Source organism: Equus quagga, chromosome 13 (assembly GCF_021613505.1).
Source record: "Equus quagga isolate Etosha38 chromosome 13, UCLA_HA_Equagga_1.0, whole genome shotgun sequence".
Classification (NCBI taxonomy): Eukaryota; Metazoa; Chordata; class Mammalia; order Perissodactyla; family Equidae; genus Equus; species Equus quagga.
This window is the reverse complement of record NC_060279.1, coordinates 25,648,045-25,653,034: the sequence shown is the minus strand read 5'-3', so window position 1 is coordinate 25,653,034 and position 4,990 is coordinate 25,648,045.

Below are 4,990 nucleotides of genomic sequence, written 5' to 3'. Positions count from 1 at the left end.
CCTGGAGAGTGTATTTATTCACTGATCTTTTTTTAACCCATAATAGTAAATGTTTTAGTTAAAATATACACTTAAAAATCATGTTATATGAAATAACTAATTTCTGCAGTCTCAAGAGTTTTGTGAAACTCCTGATTTTGAAATATCCATCTTAGTATCACTCTCTTCATCATTACTATAGTCACTTTTTTTTTTTTTTAAGATTTTATTTTTTCCTTTTTCTCCCCAAAGCCCCCCGGTACATAGTTGTGTATTCCTTGTTGTGGGTCCTTCTAGTTGTGGCATGTGGGACGCTGCCTCAGCGTGGTCTGATGAGCAGTGCCATGTCCACGCCCAGGATTCGAACCAACGAAACACTGGGCCGCCTGCAGCGGAGCGCGCGAACTTAACCACTCGGCCACGGGGCCAGCCCCTATAGTCACTTTTTAAGTCATGTAACAGATAAAAATGAAAAAGAAGTTGTACTTTTTAAAACATTTTTATTTTGAGATATTCTCAGACAAAAAAATTACAAGTGTAGAACCTGAACCATTTGAGAGGAAGTTGCGAATTTGACGGGCCAGTCTCTCCTAAAATTCACTCCTGAATTTAGTGTGTATTTCCTATAAACAAGGATATTTTTCTGTGTAATCACAAAACAACCATCAACCATCACATCAGGAAACTAATACTTTATTGCTTTCTAAACCTTGGACCACATTCAGGTTTTGCCAGATGTCTCAGTAATGTCCTTTATAGCAAGAGGATGCAGTTCAGAATTACATATTGCCTTTAGTTGTAGTGTCCTTTATTCTGGAATAGTACCTCAGCTTTTCATCGGCTTTCTTAACCTGACACCTCCGAAGATAACAGGCCAGTTATTTTGGATGATGTTTCCTTGTGATTAATTTTAGTTGATGGGTCTTTGGCAGGAACGGAGCAGCACAGAAACGATGCTGTGTCCTCCTCCCTGCACCTCATCAGGGGGCACACGATTTCCACATGTCCCATCACTGATGACGCTGACTGACCACTTGTTTAAGGTGGTGTTTGTTAGACCTTTCCAGTATAGAGTTACTCTTTCTCTTTATTTATTAATTTTTTTTTTTTCCTTTTTCTCCCCAAAGCCCCCCGGTACATAGTTGTATATTCTTCGTTGTGGGTCCTTCTAGTTGTGGCATGTGGGATGCCGCCTCAGCGTGGTTTGATGAGCAGTGCCATGTCCGCGCCCAGGATTCGAACCAATAAAACACTGGGCCGCCTGCAGTGGAGCACGCGAACTTAACCCCTCGGCCATGGGGCCAGCCTCTCTTTCTCTTTATTTATTAATTTCTATCAGTATGAACCCAAAGTTTTGTCTTTTATTCAGTGAGTTCTAATCTGTTACTATCATGATTTCTTTAGATGTGTAAATGGTCTCAGATAGGGCCAGTGGGAGCACCTTCAGGCTGGCTTCTGTGTCTTTTTGACATGTCCCCCTTATACTCGGGCATTTCTTTATTTTCTGACACAGTGAGACATTCCAAGTTCGTCTTGTTTTTTTCTCTCCTTCAGCCCTGCTTTCTTGAGTGGAAAATTATTTTCAAGCTAAGATTTGAGTGCTCGTATGCTCATACTTTTGTGGAGCCACTGGTCCCAGGCCATCTCAGTGGTCAGAACTTGGGAATATTTGCTTGTGTGTACACGTATACACACACATATGTGCACACAACTTGTAAATTTATCTCTGTATCCATATATTGAACACCATGAATTCACACCATAGCTCTGATTCCAGTCTGACACCACAGAGTTCCTTCTAGTTTTCTTCCTTTCTGTATTTGTAACTTTCTTCTCAGATAGTGAGACATGTTGCTCCCATTATCCTCAATGGATTACCCAGTAATTGGTAGAGATTTTCTTCTACTTGGACACACTTGAAATTGTTTATCAAAAAAAAAAAAGTGAAATCACTTTTGGAGTAGTCTTCCTAATAAATATTTAAATAGGATTTTTATTTCTCTCTTTCCTTAGCATGGAAAGTAGAACTGTTCATTCCATATATAGATGGGTTCCTAAAGTTCTGAAAATTTAGGTGCCAGTCATAAGCTGGTCAAACTTTTGATTTCCATAGAGTGCCTGTGGTTACTGCGTATTTGTGCTGCTGTTTACCATAGCACCTGTGTACTATGAGAAAGAAATGAGTTTATTTGCCTAGTTCAGAGAAACGAGGAAGAAGGAACCCTGATTACCCCCATTTTCTATTTCCATATTCTTTTCCCTGTGAATTGTAGCTAATCTCATGGCTTTCATTATCACTATTCACAAGACTCCCAAATCTCCAGCTTCTCTGAATCTCCACTTGCGTGTGAGCCTGGATTTCAAGTCCACGATGTAGCCCCAGGAATAGGCATTTTCTTAAGCATCCCTAGTGATTTTAAGCTGGCTTGCAGCCAGCTGACTGCTGCTTGCCTGCAGAGAATGCTGAGCGGTTCAAGTATGAACAAAGGAGTGTTACTTTTGTTCCTGGCTCGGCCCCTGGGGAAGAAGGTACGCTTCCGCAGTTGGCCCAGGCTCCTGACTTGATCACGAAGAATTGAATCTCTTTGGAGACATGAGAATGGTTTCATTAAAAGGATGCCTTAACATCAGGTCTCTTACACACACAAAATAAGGGAAGGCAGCAAGTCTCCCAGACTACGGGTAATAATGCCTGAGCAGGAATCACACACCATCTTGTTTCTTAGCAAGGCTCATTTGCAGCAGGCCAGTAGAGTGAAAGCAAAGGAATACACTCAACCGTGGAGGAGGTGGAATTATAAGGTAGGAAAAGGAATTTATCCAGAAAGTAAGACTTTGAAACTTTTTTTTCCCTTCCGCATAGCAGTAACAACTAGCTTAGCACTTTTCTCTTTGAGGGGAAAAAAGCTTTGAATGATGAATGCTCCCTACAGCTGGCTGCACCATGTGCAGTATTCAAAACACAAGAACCAGCTAATCATAGAGAACCAGCAGCAGCTAAACAGCCCTCTGCTGGCTTCCAAAGGGCTTGTAATTGAGTGCAGATGGCCCCGGCAGGATGGGGAGTGTGTCCCTGCTGACTGCTCACACCCCATAGGGCCAAGGGGGGCTCGTGAAGGCGCTCAGCCCTGATTGTGCCCTCACGGGGGCAAGGAGCCAGGCTGCTGAGGGAGGAGGGGCCAGGCAGGCGGTGCTGGAGCCTGCTGGCCACCACCTGCCCAGCCTTCCCCAGGCCACAAGAACAGATCTTCAGGCTGCAGAGTTTAGGTTTGACGTGTCTGGGGTCTCAAGATTACAGAAGGCCTGGGGTGAGGGAACAGGATTTGGAAGTTCTTTATAATCATCTGAAGAGCCTCATTGTGCAACCTGCAGGTGGCTGTGAGGTGCCAGAAGCTTCGTGGAAGAGAAATGTGGAAATGCCTAGACAGGCTCCTTCCCGGGAGCACCCTCGCGGAGGAAGGGGGCCTTCGCAGCCAGCCCGCCCTCTCCTCCCGCCCCCCCTCCTTCCAGTCTCTTTCCCAATTTCTCTCTCTTTAGAAGGGTTATGGTGGTGGTCTTCATCACCAAATTTCTACTCCAGACTTCTCATTTAAAAAGGCTTTTCTGGAAGCTTAGCTAAATGGAATTCTAGACAAGTTTCAGTGAGCTTTTAATTACACAGTCAGTGAATTGGGAGTAGGTACACAGATAATCCAAAGCTCGTGCAGTCTTTGGAAGGCGACAGAGAGAGGAGAGAGCCTGCTCTCCTTTCTGGGCCCAGCCATTCCCTCCCTACTGAACCCCACCACATTCAGCTGACAGGAGAAAGTGCAGTTCATTCTAAAAGCTTGTACTTCTTCCTACTATTCCATATTCTCTAACCAGAGTTGCAAGAAAATTCTCTGCATTTTATGTCCTGTTTCTGAAACTGAACATGTTCCTATCCCCTGATCGTCCACTTTGTTTCTGTTTCCCTTCCATGAGGACTTTGTTTTCTTCAGATGTGGAAGGAGTTGCCTCTGCTTGCATTCCTGTATTTCAGTGTGTTTCCTGGGGTCCCCTTACAGCTCTGGCCACATTGTTCTTATTCCTGTGGGAGGTGAGGGCATGAGAAAGAACAGAGCTGCAGGCCTCCATTGAACAAATGTGCTGCCTATCTCAATAGTTAGTCTGTGCTCCAAAGGAGTCAGGACTGAGATCTGATCGTCACAAGGGCTTGCTTGCCCTGCACAGAGAAATCTGAGCCTGCCCCTCGTGGGCAGCTCTACCCAGATGTCACCTCACTGCTGGGAGAAACACCTGCACTTGCTTATCCTGCTGATGGCCCCCACAATCAGGGGAAATGACACATTCCTGGGCTGCTCCTGGCCCAGCTGTCATGGTCTTCAGACTTGGGCTTCTGCAGCTGGCTGTGACTACGAGGGGTCTGTAGCCTCGGCTGACGCAGAATGGGAAGGAAGGCAGTCTGCCGCTTGGCTGCTTTGGAAGTTATGCTGAATTTCTCCCCTTCTGGTCTTCCAGCTGAGCCAAGGCCAGAAGTGTCTACCTCTTGCCAACCTAGGGAATGACAGAGTCCAGCATCTTGCAGCTTTATCTTCATGCGCTCTGCAGCCGTCTCATCTGCCAGTTTGGCTCCCCTGGGGGAGATGGCCTTGGGCTCACAGCTGGTGTTTGCCCACAGATGTTCATGGGCTTCTGCCTTTTGCATTTTTCATTTTTTTTTTTTAAAGATTTTATTTTTTTTCCTTTTTCTCCCCAAAGTCCCCAGGTACATAGTTGTATATTCTTCGTTGTGGGTCCTTCTAGTTGTGGCACGTGGGACGCTGCCTCAGCGTGGTTTGATGAGCAGTGCCATGTCCGCGCCCAGGATTCGAACCAACGAAACACTGGGCCGCCTGCAGCGGAGCACGCGAACTTAACCACTCGGCCACGGGGCCAGCCCCTGCATTTTTCATTTTTTAAAGCTGGCCCTGAGCTGGATGATGGGACCGACATCACCACCGACCTCCTGTGGCTCTGAGCAGACCCTCCC